General features: G+C 32.4%; 1 long non-coding RNA gene across 1 annotated transcript; it reads left to right on the plus strand.

Moving 5' to 3' along the window:
• The first annotated feature begins 684 nt into the window (after positions 1–684).
• Positions 685–15484, plus strand: LOC134717506 (uncharacterized). The gene is made up of 3 exons (XR_010107354.1): positions 685–743; positions 14357–14380; positions 15397–15484. It is a non-coding gene; the product is annotated as an uncharacterized LOC134717506 (long non-coding RNA).
• The last annotated feature ends 246 nt before the right edge of the window (positions 15485–15730 follow it).

The raw sequence follows: 15730 nt of genomic DNA on the forward strand, positions 1-15730 counted from the left end.
AAATGGGGAATGTGCCAAAGAGACAACGACCAGACCATAGAGCAGACAACAGAATAAGGTCACCAACAGGTATGCAACGAGAAATTCCCGCACCCGGAATCGTCCTTAACCTGGCCCCCTAAACAAATATTTTATTAATCAAATTTTTTTTTTTTTTTTTTTTTTGCACGACGAAACGATGTGCACGCAGCTGCGTGTTGGCGTATATGGAGCTACGCGCCTGGGTGTCGTCTAATTTTAGATGAGAACGTGTTATGAATAAAACAACGAAATTTTGTCAAAATAATTTTAAGACAACTTGGAACAGTTTTTAAGACAATTAAATAAAAAACTGTTTGGACGTTTTTATACTAAAAATCTATATATATACCGTGAAAAAATTATTAACTTATTTATTTGGCGATCAAACGGGAGGCCGCGTCTTACGTCCTCTACGCCCCCTTTTTTTCCTTAGAATCAACCACTGAGAAGCGTTCTTAAATAGGCCCAATCAGTGTTTCACATTGTTCAAAGGTGTCTTTGAAATTGTATCGTCCTTAAATGGGCCCAATCAGTATTTCAAACTGGTCAGATCTTTCAATCTAATCCGAGTTTCTTAAAAACCGGTCCGAGTTTTCCTGGTACGACTTGTCCCAATCCCGTCATTCAGTGTCTCGTTTTGACAAAGCTTCCTGTTCCTGTTATCGACAAACTACAAACAATTCTTTTTGACCAAGAAGACGTTAATTCAATGACTTTAAAGGGTAAGTTTTAAATATTTCTGTTATATCTGACTCACGTGAAGAAATGACATAGGCCCTACTCAATTTATCTCATTTTAGAAATATTATTTACATTTTGAACACAGTAACCTGGTAGCAGGTCGATGGACACATTTCCGGGTTTCCATATCTCTTCTTCTTTGCATTTGGACGAAACTTTCTAAATGATGACTGAGAAGAAATTTTCAATTGTACATTTAAATGAGTATTTTTATTTTTTCAAGGTTAAAGTATTTATGAAACCAAATTTGAAAGTTGAAAGACAGTAAAACTTGGTGCGTTGCATTTGAACTGTTGAAGAGTTTTTAGCCACTAGGCGGCGCTGATGTTTGTCACTTTTTTTGTGACAAGTATTTTTTTTTATAAAAAGCTTGTCGTGAACCTGTCATTTAGACTTTTATAAATGCATTTAAAATCAAAATTGTGCATTAATATAAACATGTCAGGATTACCATTAATTGGTGGATTATAACTCAATTCAGGTATACATAATCTACCATTTGACATTATAAAATTATACACCACCAAGTAGCAATATACCCTACGAACTTGTTAATACCATCAGACAATCGAACAAGACAATACACTCATAGTAACTCATTCAGGCACATACAGGCAAAAAAAGACTCATATAAATTTTCATTCTATCCTAGGACAATCGTCCAATGGAACCTTTTACCAGTTACTGCTGTCCAATGCACCACAGTTGAAACATTCAGAGAACAGATTCCTATATCTGTTCTCAACCAATACTACACCATGTAATGTAACACCTTGTAAATAGTTTTATCTTATATGTACAGTGAAAACCAAATACAAGTTATTATTTCTTTATTAAATTTTTGTTGTTGATGTAAATATAAAATTGTAAATTTTACCCACGCATGCACGGCACATAGTCATCAATATTATGATGGAGTGCGGAAACTAAAAGAAGAAGAAGAATCATGATAGTGACCACATTATAGTGATGACATGTAATTGATTCTGACACTTCGTGCTGCAATTTGTTAGAGAAACCTAAAAACTAATGCAACCCTCCTTTTCCTACTGATAAATTCTGAGTTTTCATCTATTAAATCTCATTTTTGTTCTGTAGTCTCTTCCTGTCCATTTCGACTAACAAATTTTAAAGTTAGAACTGATGCAGACTTAAGGAAACCAATTGTGAATATCCGTCAATTGGTGGATTATAATCCACATTTTTTAAAACATAGCAGAGAAAGTCAGAAGCAATTACATGTCACTAATGCAGCCTTCACGATTAACTTTTAGAGTTCACAAGCCCCAAGCTCAATTTAATTTTTTTTTAGTTGGATTCTGTTGGCTTGTAGAGAAGAATTTTACAAGTCTGAAAGCAATTTCAATTACCAGCCAATGCCGTAGGACTTGTGGTTAAGCGTGAAGACTGCTAATGAGTACTCATCAAAGCTTAAGATGGTATATAATATATACTATATATGGACCATAATTTGGTATTGGGACCGTTTCGGATAACGATAGGAAAAGTGATAAAATATTGTATTTTGGTGAGAGAAGTTGTTGCTCCACCATCAAATGCTATTATTTCTATTAAATTAAAGGTGCTTTCTACTCTCCCCCAGAGAGAATTTGAAATAAACAAATGTTTCAGATTATCCGGCCGCTTTTCTGTGTCCTTTATTAGCGTTCTTTTCGCTTCCGAAGTGCGTAACTCTGGCCATTTAAAGATAGTCGTCGCCTGCAAAATGGTAACTTTTGCTTTCAAATAATAAAGAACATCGACCAATAAGAATAGTCAGAAGAAAATGCAGAGAACTATAAGTATTTCTGTAGCAGGTGTAAAAACACTAGCGTTACTTTGGTTTCCGATTTCGTAACGCAAATTTTAGATGGTGTAATCTGCTTTGTTGTAATAGAACTATTTACAACAATATGCAAATACAAACTCTCGCGAGATGTTCAAACAAGTAAATCAGAGATGATTTACATTCTAGTTTTGTTCTTCGTAATAATTAAGTTAGAAAATGACGTTATCGTTATGCGTTACATTTCACAGGAAACAGAAGTCCAGTTAATTCCTTTTTATGCCCCACCTACGATAGTAGAGGGGCATTATGTTTTCTAGTCTGTGCGTCTGTCTGTCCGTTCGTTCGTCCGTCTGTCTGTCCGTTCTTCGTCCGTCTGTTCGTCCGTCTGTCCTGCTTCAGGTTAAAGTTTTTGGTCAAGGTAGTTTTTGATGAAGTTGAAGTCCAATCAACTTGAAACTTAGTACACATGTTCCTTATGATATGATCTTTCTGATTTTAAAGCCAAATTAAACTTTTGACCCCAATTTCACGGTCCACTGAACATAGAAAATTAAAGTGCATGTTTCAGGTTAAAGTTTTTGGTCAAGGTAGTTTTTGATGAAGTTGAAGTCCAATCAACTTGAAACTTAGTACACATGTTCCCTATGATATTATCTTTCTAATTTTAATGCCTAATTATATTTTTTATCCAATTTCACTGTCCATTGAACATGGAAAATGATAGTGCGAGTGGGGCATTCGTGTACTTTGGACACATTCTTGTTTTTTATTCAAATAGTTTTTTTCGTTAAGTTCTAATCATTTCCGGTCATACGTGAAACATGTGACTAACATGTGATCACGCGCTTACGGCCGGATATATAAAATACTAGGTCTAAACATTGTTTTTGTTTCCAACAGGATGTCAGCAAGCATATTCTGTAGACTTGTTTCATACATGTATTGTTTAAAAAAGGAAAATACAATTTTCAAAGAGATCGCGCAATGGGGTCTATTATTTTTCCTATGTGCATAATATTACATACGATCTTGAGTGAAAATAAATGCCCAATGACTTGAAAAAATCGATTTCAGATTTGACGGACGTGATAACGTAACACACTTTGTTTCCGGATAACATGTAAAGGGTCCTTGGAAAATTCAATCGACATTACGTCTCTTATCATTGTGCCAATTTGATGCTAGTTGAATTGATTTTGCTTCAGCAGTAAATATTACTGGATATTTTAGGTGAATACAGATAATTTAATAAAGATTACATGTTAATATACCGTTACACTTGGAATGTCATGAATGTACAAAGTTGGTATCTTTGTCACAATTTTTTTTTTTTTTTTAATCCTGTGCTGAAAATACTTTTCAGAAATGCAATAAACTTGTCAAAGGAGAAGTAAACTTTTACCATGCATGACTTGGAAGGAAGTACTTTATTATTTTAGCCCACTCAATTAGGTTAAAATGTGGAAACCATGTACATTTGTAGATGGTGTACAGGTGTCTGGTCACAAATATCACATGATGCCTATTTTAAGATTTTAATTCCAAGTTAAAAGTTTTTTACTTTACTGGATTTATAGGATTTTGACATTGCCAATGATTTGGAATAAATTGTATAAAACTGGAATTTCAAAACCAATATGAATACATTTTTTTGGCTAAAACATCAAGATACAACGATTATGGTATCCTGTATCAATGAAGAAAATATTTCTGAATAAATTGTACTAATTGTTTTCAAAACAAGCACATACATGCAGTCAGGGGTACTATTTGTACAAGTAATTTTTATCTACTTGAAAAAGTATAAAAAAATATACATATAAGTAAATTATAATGTTTGAATAATCTCCCCTTAATTTTCTCAAAAATTTACTTATACAAGTAAAAAAAAATTACAAACCCACCAAAATTCTCAAGTTTTGAGATGAAAAATCATGCCTTTAATGATTTTTCCCAGGTTAGCTCATAATTTTTGATTAGAGTTCAATGTTTCATCTCATTAATTCAACAAAGAAACTGATTGCGCAAAGATCTTTAGTATTATAGCAAAGCCTTCAAAAATTGCTCCTTTGGGGCTTGTAAATGAGCAGTGTTCTGAAGATAACAGACAAATGGGATTTTCATTGTCCATGAAATTACACTTAAACGATTAGTAAAGACATCTGCAATGGGCAGACAAATTAAAATTCTATTAGAGCAAAGAAATCCTGAGAATTTAAGAAATGAAGATAAGATGACTTTTTTACTTCTACAAGTAAAAAAATCTGAATGTCTCAGGGACATAACTAAGTCATTTTTTTTTTTTACCTATACAAGTAAATAAAATTCACTTGTTTAAGTATCCTACAAATTTACTTATATAAGTATATTTTTTTTACTTCTTCAAGTAAATAAAAAGTACTTGTAGTACAAGTAGTACCCCTGACTGACATGACATATTTAGAAGTTTTATAATACTGTTACATTTAAGATGGATTTTAAGAAAAAGTATACTGTTCAGATTATTTTAAGCAGATTTTGCAATAAAATAAAACTAAAATAATGCTTTCGGTTTCTTATCAATGCTTATGGTTTCCTGTCGCGTTTAAAAAAAACTTTAATTTAACATTGAAAATAGATTTTAAATATAAACATGAAGTAAGTAACACCAGTAATGGTGTTCATGTATGTCTTTTGAAAGATATTGTGCAAAATAAAGAAAATAAAGTTTGGTTTCCTGATTGGTTTCCTGTCAGGTAAACGGTGAATCAAAATGTATTAATTTTTTCTCGAAAAAACCCAATTGTTCCATTATTACTATTCTAACCATTTGCTAACACCAACACAACCCACAGAATAAAAGTTAAAGTTTTAGAACTTACAAAAAAGGATACAAAAAGAACATGAAGAAACCAAAGGCCGAATACCAAATTATGGTCCATATCTGAAAAAAGATGCTTGAATATCTCTTTAAATTTTTTTTATGATAAAAACTGCATTATACCTGTATACATGTACCTCAATTGGTCTATCGCACTATATGTCAAATTGAGGTATAATCCATCAATTAATGGTTTTTCCAGACCTTATAAACATTGATAAAATCCATGGAAAATTTAAAAACAGTTACAATGTATTCACTGATTATTTATATTTATTCAAGATAAAAGACATGAATTTCATGAATTTGCCAGACACAATAAATTAAAATGACATATAGACATATATAGCACTAGACTTAAGTTTGGTTCCTTTTCCGCAGGTACAAGACAATATTAAAAAATATAAATGTATGAACATGATCAGAAGTCCTTCCTCTCATAAATTTGTAATCATATATCCAAAGAAAGAAGGTTGCAATACAATATTACATGTAACATGATTAAAGTATTTGATTAAGTATACGAAAACCAAGAATACTTACGGAAGAATGGACGGACAGACAGACGGATAGACAGTGATAGAGAGATAAATAACTATTTACCACTACTTCGTAGATCATGTAGATTGGAGCTATAAAACAAGGTAGTATTCTTATCACATGCTTATATTATTTTGAGTTCATATTTACAAAAAAGACAAAGCGTAAGTTTGCATATTATATACATGATATATACAATTACAGCTTTGCATCAAGGGGTTCGATCATACAAATTAAGTCAATGCATAATTTGCATGCGATGTAGTACAGAGATAGATATAGGAAGATGTGGTGTGAGTGCCCATATTCAGATTTTTACAGTGTAGTGTACTACTATTGGGACAAATAATATGAAAATTATAGAAACTTCTACCAGCTCTAACTCAAAATATTGACAATTCTGTGTTAAGGGGGTCTAAAATTCAGTTTGACAGCTTCAGACATACTAATTTTTGACCTTTTTTAACTGGACCAAATCACTACTTAACCTAAAGATTCAGCACCCAAATTTTTTTATCATGTAATTTCATCCCCTTACTTAATATTTCATGCATAAAATATCTAGAAATAAATTAGGAAAGGGTATGAAAAAAATTGGCAAGTTATACACTGTTCACACTACACAGTCAGAGCTCAGACATAAACAAGTCGATTTTTGTTTTTGACTTAAATAAGTCGAAACATGTATTTATTATAAAAATGTGTTTTCAATTTTAGACTAATCTAAGTCAGAAAATGACAGACTTGTTTAGGTCTATTTATGTTGGTGAAAAAACTTAATGTTACTTTGTGGCCAAACTACACCACCTATGACAGCAAAAACCTGTATGAGAGTACACAAGGACTTGAGTTATCTATATTTAATTATCTAATTGACCATCCTTACTAAACACAGATGTTTTACCTCATTAAATGTGATTCCAGGTGGTTGCATTGTAAGGTTAATTAACATTATCTCCGATTTTTTAGACTCACATTCATATTTTTCTTTAGAAGACAAAGCATTGTCCTTCAATGTTATCTTTATTTGATTTAGATGCATGACCTTTTTATAAATATGCGTGGGTCTTGAAGTTAACCAATTTTGATAACTTATCGACTTGTAGGAGTCGATATTTGGAACTTTTTGATTCTGGTCAATTATTTCTTGCTTAACAATATTTGACTTATTCAAGTCATATTTTGTGTTACACTAAAGGGAGACAAATCCTAAAACTTACAAATTTAGACCTCTATGAGTCAAAAGCAGATTCAGACTTATTTATGTCTGAGCTCTGACTGCTACATGCACTAGGGACTATATATATTGTGGACAACGAAAATCGAAGGACGATAACTGTGTCCTCAGACCTCATAGGATAGAAGGACTTGACCAATTTTAATAAAACGTTGCATGACCTAAGCTTACAGAATTATAAGATAGTTGGCCAAATTTCATGGCCATAGGAGATATATTATAGAAACTATGGCCATTTTAATATTGAAATTTGGATGTTTAATTTTGACATTTAAATCAAATAATTTCAACTGTCAAGATTTGGGCTTAAAAAATTAAAATATTGCAAAAGTGAAAAAATTTGCTTTTTAAATGCTCCTATATATATAATATATTAAGTATTAAAAACATCTTAACACTCATCAGATCTATTAGAGATTTTCAAATTAAGGGAAGCCTTACATAAACATGCAATTTTTTCACCCAATTTCAAGTTTTTTGAAGTTTTTTTACCATAAATTATTCTTCCATATATATTAAATGTACTTTAAATGTAAAGAAAAGTTACAAAAAGCATACCACATGAGTATAAAATGGTCTTCGGCCATTTGAGATTGAAAATTATTTAGAGTCGATTTAGGCCGTAGCACATACATGACATATTTACATATAAAAATGCATACAGAAGCTTTTGAGAAGTGGAAATTTGTTACTTTTTGTTCATTTCTATGCTAAGATGTTATAATACAAGAAGTCTTATTGCAAAAAAACTCTTGCATTCAACTTTTTTTGCAGACAGCATGGTCTGATGCACAGTTTTTTCACTTTTCAAGGAAAACTTGCATGCAGTTTTAGTCTCAATTTATTGGCATATATTTGAGGCACTAACTATTCTAAAGAAGACAATGACGATGGTATATGAAATGAATAAGGTTTACTGATCATTGTAAAGTGCTTTTTAGCTCACCTGGCCCAAAGGACCAAGTGAGCTTTTCTCATCACTTTGCGTCTGGCGTCCGTTGTGGTCTGTCGTCGTTAATTTTTACAAAAATCTTCTCCTCTGAAACGCAGCTGGGCCAAATTACACCAAAATTGGCCACAATCATAATCAATGATAATTGGGGTATCTAGTTTTAAAAAATGTGTCCGGTGACCCGGCCAACCAACCAAGATGGCTGCCATGGCTAAAAATAGGGGTAAAATTGTTTATTAGGTTAAGATGAATTTGCCCTGAAATTTTCAGATGAATCGGACAACCCGTTGTTGGGTTACTGCCCCTGAATTGGTAGTTTTAAGGAAAGGAGTAGGTCCGGTAAGGACTCATTTTGGCCTCAAATTTCAGTTTCATCTGACGACAGATTTTGACCACTTTTTAAACACTTAAGTGTCTATTTCACTGGATTTAATTAGTTTTTGTGAAAGTTTTTAACTAATTTAGTCATTAAAAACGATCCAATTCAAGCTCAAATATGAAAAATCTCTCAAATATGCCAAAAAACGTCACTTTTCGGATGGTTTTTGTCAGAAATGAAAGTGGCCGCATCCGTGTTCATCCACAATCTTTATATATGTTATGTATTATCATAAAATACAACTTACATTTCAATATTAAGGATGAACACGAATGCGGCCACTTTCGTTTTACACGGAAACCGTCTAAAATTTAACTAAAATGATAGAATTTTGAAGATTTCAGCAATTTAGCATGACTTAATGGTGCTACAACCCGATATATGTGCATTGTATTGTCAAAAAACGCCCATATTTATGTAGCAGAAGCATTTAGCTGTCCAATAAATAACTAAAAGTTTACATTTTAACAATTTTGTAAAACTGTTATATTTTGGGGCCAAAAACGGGTCTTACCGGACCTACTCCTTTTGCCGTTTTTGGTTATTATCTTGAAATTTATTATAGATAGAGATAAACTGTAAACAGCAATAATGTTCAGCAAAGTAAGATCTACAAAAAAGTCAACATGACCAAAATGGTCAGTTGACCCCTTACAGAGTTATTGCCCTTTATACATGTTATAGTCAATTTTTTACAATTTTTGGTAAATTTTTGTAACCTTTTACAAAAATCTTCTCCTCTGAAACTACAAAGACAAATTTAACCAAACTTGTCCACAATCATCATTTGGGTATCTAGTTTAAAAAATGTGTCCAGTGACCCCGCCCACGAACCAAGATGGCTGAAATAATACATGCATGTAATCAGTTTTTGTCCAGGCTATGACTTTTGTTGCAGAAAGCTCGACATAGGGATAGTGATCCAGCGGTGGTGGCAGCGGCAGCATCGTAACAGACTTCTTAAAAGCCCAATATTTCAGAAGGTAGAAGACCTGGATCCTTCATACTTCGTACTTTGGATATAGATGCCTTATGTTATGAAGTTTCTGTGACTGTCTGTCATATGTCCATTGTCCTTGACCTCATTTTCATGGTTCAGTGACTACTTGAAAAAAAAAATGAAGATTATTAGTATTCTTTATTTCTCTCTTATTTTGAGTAATTGGATAACTATATTTGGTATGTGCTTACCTTGCAGGGTCCTAGTGCCCGTCAAGACAGTTTTCTATTCATGGATCAGTGAACATGCAAGGTTAAATTTGTATGGGTCAAGTCCATATGCATGTTTTTAACTTCTCTGTAACCTATGTACTTCATGGTTTTATGAGAATAAAATATATATCATATCTCAAATACTGTTAGCAATATGTCTACTATATTTATGCCCTTGTCGGTCTGTGCGTCCGTCTGTCCCAAAGGTGGTATCCGTTCTCTAACTTTAATTTGCCTCAACCAAATGTTATGAAACTTATACACAATGCTTATTTCCACAAAGCACAGATCAAGTTTGAATTTTGATGCTTCACTTAAACCGTTCTAGAGTTATGCCCTTTTACAAATGGTAAAGCCTTTAAGGTGCTGAATTTTTCGTTTTCGTTCTCCGACTTAAGTTAACCTCAACCAAATTTTGATAGTGACCTTTACTGTTCTTCAGTTATGTCCTTTTATAACTTTATATGATATGCAAGCGGGGGCAACTTCTGTGTCCCATGGAAACATTCCCAATTTATTTGTATATGGAATTATTATAAGATATACATGTCCAACTGGCAGCTGTCACCCAACGTTGACCTCATTTTCATGGTTCAGTCAGTCAAGGATATAACTTTATAGAGTTATTACAGAAAAATAACAAACATTTGTTATTGTGGACTAAAAAATCAAAGAACTGTGATAACATATGTTTGTTACATGTTTCAAAGGAACAATATACATCATTAGTTTTGTTTAAATGTATACAAGTTCTATTGATATTACTATTGTCTTTGTGTATACTCAACTATAGAAAGATATAACAGTTCATAGTTTTCCCATCATGCATAGTCAGATAGTTCACCTATGTTATAACAGAAAAAGTACATGTATGTCTGTAATAACTAAAGGGTGTTATTACAGCTTCTCTTCATCACTCCAAAGCATTTGCTCAGACATATACATGTAACAGGCTATTATTTATACTTGGAATTATTTTTAATTATGGAATTTGCTTGTTTTCTTGTTATTGAAATTTTTAATAAATTCCATGTTTATTCTATACTGAAATGTTCTGTGCTGCGCACAACACTTACCATTACAAAGAAAATAGTTTATTTTCAATAGAATGTACTGTGCCGCGCACAACACTATCTAACCAAAATACATTTAATGGAAAGAGATATTTTACCGCTCAAAAGATTATTATACCAAATAAACATAGAATTTACTGAAAATTTTAAACACAAGAAATTATGCAAATTCCATAGTAAAAATAATTCCAAGTTCAAATAATAGCCTGTTATGTACATGCTTAATTACAATGTATTTTAATTTATTGTAAGAAATAATGATTAGAGCATGTAATGAGGTTCTGCGCAAGCTTCCCAGTAATTCCCAAGTTTCTCATATATAGTAAGTTACATATAAGCTAAGCTAAGTTTATCCCTTAAAAGCCTCGTCTCATTGATTTACCATGGTTAATGAAAAATTATTAACTTAATTCAAAAATTAGTTATCATGGCTATGCATTTAGTTTCTGCGCACAGTTTCAAGAGTTCCTTCCCTAGAGGCCACTAAAAATTAAAATATTTATGATTAATTTTACAAATAACAAACATATTTGCCTTTACATTATACTTTGCTGAACTAGTAATCATTATTGTTTAGCCTTTAGGGGCCAGATCAAGTGTGCCTCTGGGTGCGGAATTTTCTCGCTGTGTTGATGACCCATTGTTGGCCTTTGGCAGTCTCTGCTCTCTGGTTGGGTTGTTGTCTCTTTGACACATTCCTTGTTTCCATTCTCTATTCTGTTTAATCTGTTTACATGTTTTAAATTTTAAAACTTTTTTTCAGATTCTGATTGACTGGTGGCAGAAGGGGTATGAATATAAAGTGGCTTTAAGGCCTTGCAGACAGACTTAACAATAACATGCTGAAGTTGCAATAACAGTTTGACGAAGACCCACATGTAATCCCATATTGACGGTTGTAGAACTCGTACCAACAGATTTCACTTTGGGTATTTAATTGTATTGTAATAAGTAAGGGACTTTACTTTAACACGTTTCTTTAAAATTACATAATCTTCAGTTTGCATGCTCAGATTGAAAAAAGTATTGCTTACGAGCTTCACTGTTCGAATTTCTTTCTCGCCTTGTAAAAGTAGTTAAACAGGTTTTTTTCCATTGTTATGCATTGTACCTGTGCAATAATTTCACGACTTGAAACTTGAAATTTCGTATGAAATGATTACTGTCAAGTATGAAAATTTTGTAATCTCTTTAAAACATATATAATGTCATTCAAAAAACATTTCTGCCTCGAAAAACACAAAAAACTGGCACAGAAACACTTCTATATGTACTGGATGTGTAAACTTTTTATCAGGATCTGAACATCATAATATTCAGTATGCTAAAAATAAGTGTTATTAAAGCTCGGGTGGTAAATAGCTTAACATATTTTGTATAGTTTCATCACTCGATGCATAAAATTGAGAATGGAAATTGGGAATGTGTCAAAGAGACAACAACCCGGCTATAGAACAGACAACAGCAGAGTCCGTCATAGGTATTTTTATCATTCGGCTGCTGTCCTGTGCAATATCTCCGATTATAGAAATAATCTGGATCATAGTGGGTGCAATATTACCTATTAACATGATTAAGTTAGAAATACGACGATGATGTATGAGTGCCAATTGAGATATCTTTCCATTCAATGCACAATCTAGTAAAGTAAGCAATCATAGGTTCGTTGCTGAAAAGTAAGCTATAGAGGGACCAAAAATTATTTGTGTAAAATAACATAAAACAAAACAGCCTTATTTCATGTGTATTTTATATACAAAAATAGAAATTTTTATATCCAATGCATACAAGAAATATAGTAGGTTTAGGTGTAACGGTGCAATTTTCACAAAATATATCAAATTTCCCACGTTGTCGAACATAAACATGGATTTTAACATCATTAATGATTTTATTAAGATTGACAAATGTTCGAGTCAGAGTCCGTTAAAAATTAAAAAAAAATCTAATATCTCCATTTGAAAAAAAAACTTAGCATAGACGAAAACCATATGAAACAACAGTTGTTTTCCACTACCGTCAGAGCAAAGGGAACAGTTTGAAAGTGGCAATTACTGAAATATGTCAAAAATCAATACTTTTTTGTAAACACTGTCATGTATGTAAATACTTTATAATGGAAACCCGAACTTCTGAGGGATGTTTATATACAAAAATAAGGAGATGGGGTATGATTGCCAAATGGGACAACTATCCAATTAAGCACAAATAAAGTGGATATAAGTTATGATAGGCAACTGTAACGATTTCAACAATGAGAAAACCCCATACTGTATAGTCCGCTATTAATGGCCACGATTGATGATTATACGCTATTGTCTCTTAAAGACAAATATATAAACACATTTTGTCCTCGATTTAAATTACTTTTTAAACATAAAAGTAGGTGCAATATATATTTTTAAACTCAAAAGTTTAGTGACCCCATCAGATTCTTGACAAACTCTTAGTCTTCGTCTTTTGTATGAACACAAAATTAATGGATCACACATTTCTTTTTAACTATCTATACCAAAGTTTCTGCACGCATGAATATTAGCATTGGCTGTAATCGACGGCTAACTTTACACTTGTATGTTTGTCTGATGTGTAATTGTGTTTTTCACTGTTTGTTTCGTTGCTGTCTTGTGGACAAATACATGAATTCTGCATGTCATCATCAAACACGTGAATAGCTATGTATCTGGTAAATCAAACACTTTTTCTTCGCATAGAAAGAACTCTTCATTAATCTAAGCATGGAACCAATACTTTATATCACATACTATAAATGTGGATACAAAAAATTAAAAACTAAGCGAAATTGTTAATCCCGCATTGCACGACAAAATGTGTTGTATTTAAGTAAGTAGCATGTGTTCTTGGTTGATTGTAAACATGAAGTAGTCCATAATGCATTGTTGCTCATTTAGTGGATTGGTAAAAAAAACAGGTAACAATAAATTGCGTCACACGTAAATAAACAATTACACGTGCGAGAACATAAGTATGCTTATTCATGCATTTCCATATAAGGTAGTGTTCCTGACCTGAGTAATGATAACATCAAAATTTCTTTTTGACTTTTTTTTAAAGTCATGTGTGTTATGAAGGTAGATGTCACAGTTGTTATGTGGTAATTCATTTTTGCTGTGTGTGATAATGTTTATTTTTTTACATGATCCTGTTTGTGTTTCAGATTTGCAAATATCATTTTCATTATTAATTAAAAATGTACTTTCAATAAATTTTAGGGAGGAAGCTTGATGGTTCGTGGCATTCCCTCTTAATAAGAAAATAATCTATTATAAATATTCAATCAGAATCCAAATTCAGAGCTGTTTTCAGCTTAAATGTTGTGTCCATACTTGTTCAACTGGTCAGGGTTCGACCTATGCAGGAAAGATCCGGTTTGCTGTCACTTGACAGCCTCTTGTTCTTATTGTTGAAGGCCGTACCATTGCCTTTAATTGCTTACATCCACTTCATTTGAACTTATGTGGATAGTTGTCTCATTGGTAAGCATATCTCCTTATTTTAATAAATATACAATGATTTCAATTTCTTTTACAGGATATAATGGCAAGTTGGGATGAGGTAAGTTTTTCTTCTTAAAAAGTCATTGTCATGTGACCTATGTCATGTGATCTATGTTGTCTACAAACTGTACATAAAAATACAGGCGTGCAGTATTCTCAGAGTCAGTCAGTGTCATGTGACCTATGTCATGTGACTTATATTGTCTATAAAATGTACATAAAGATACGATACAGGCGTGCAGTATTCTCAGACTCAGTCAGTGTCATGTGACCTATGTCATGTGACTTATGTTGTCTATAAAATGTACATAAAGATACAGGTGTGTAATATTCTCAGAGTCAGTCAGTGTCATGTGACCTATGTCATGTGACTTATGTCATGTATGTTGTCTATAAAATGTACATAAAGATACAGGCGTGCAGTATTCTCAGGGGGAGAACAGGAGAAATCAAAATGACTACAGTGAACAGAATTTCAATATACAAAATTCCCGGAGACAAAAAAAAAGCAACGTAAGATATTGTAGGACATTAACAACTCTTTAAGTCGAAGAGAATCTGACAACGCCATAGAAAAAAATGAAAAACAATCAAAATTCAACAGTCTACATTAGTCATTTCAGGGCCTTTTATAGCTGACTATGCCATATGGGCTTTGATCATTGTTGAAGGCTGTACAGTGACCTATAGTTGTTATTTTCTGTGTCATTTTGTCTATTTTGTAGAATTGTCTCATTGGCAATCATACCACATCTTCTTTTTATATTCAAAACATTACATAAAAAACTAAAGACCGAGCAACACAAACCTCAACAATAACTAAAGACCGAGCAACACAAACCTCAACAAAAACTTAGGCTGATCTCCAAACTGATACATAATACAATTGTCTACAGACTTTTCTAAAAAAAAACCTCTGAAATTATACACAACAATTTCACTCCTTCTTGGTAATCACTGTATTTGGTATAAACTGTTGAAACTGTAAAAATGTAGTTGTTAATTTCAATTATTACATTTATAATACATTTGTATGTTCTAGAGGAAAATGTAAAAGCTTTTTTTTGCTTACAGAAACTTCTTACAGCTGCAAGGCAGGGGAATATAAAAGAGGTAGAATTATGTGTAAAGAACAGAGCTAACTTGGAATGTAGAGATTCTGTAAGTAAAGTAAAATGTTTAACACATTTACAGATATTTATTATATATAGTACACATAATGTGGATCAGTTAAACACTGCCCTTGTTAGTGTTAGTGATTCAGTGTACATTCTAGTTATTGCAAATACTCTTGTCTTCAAAATATTAAGAAACATAGTATTATGATATATTGTGATTAACTTTATTACACTGATGAAAACCACTCCAGTTTGTATGTCAAAGAGTTGCTGTCTGATACTTCGAAACT

The sequence above is a fragment of the Mytilus trossulus genome, chromosome 5 (assembly GCF_036588685.1).
Source record: "Mytilus trossulus isolate FHL-02 chromosome 5, PNRI_Mtr1.1.1.hap1, whole genome shotgun sequence".
NCBI classification, from domain to species: domain Eukaryota; kingdom Metazoa; phylum Mollusca; class Bivalvia; order Mytilida; family Mytilidae; genus Mytilus; species Mytilus trossulus.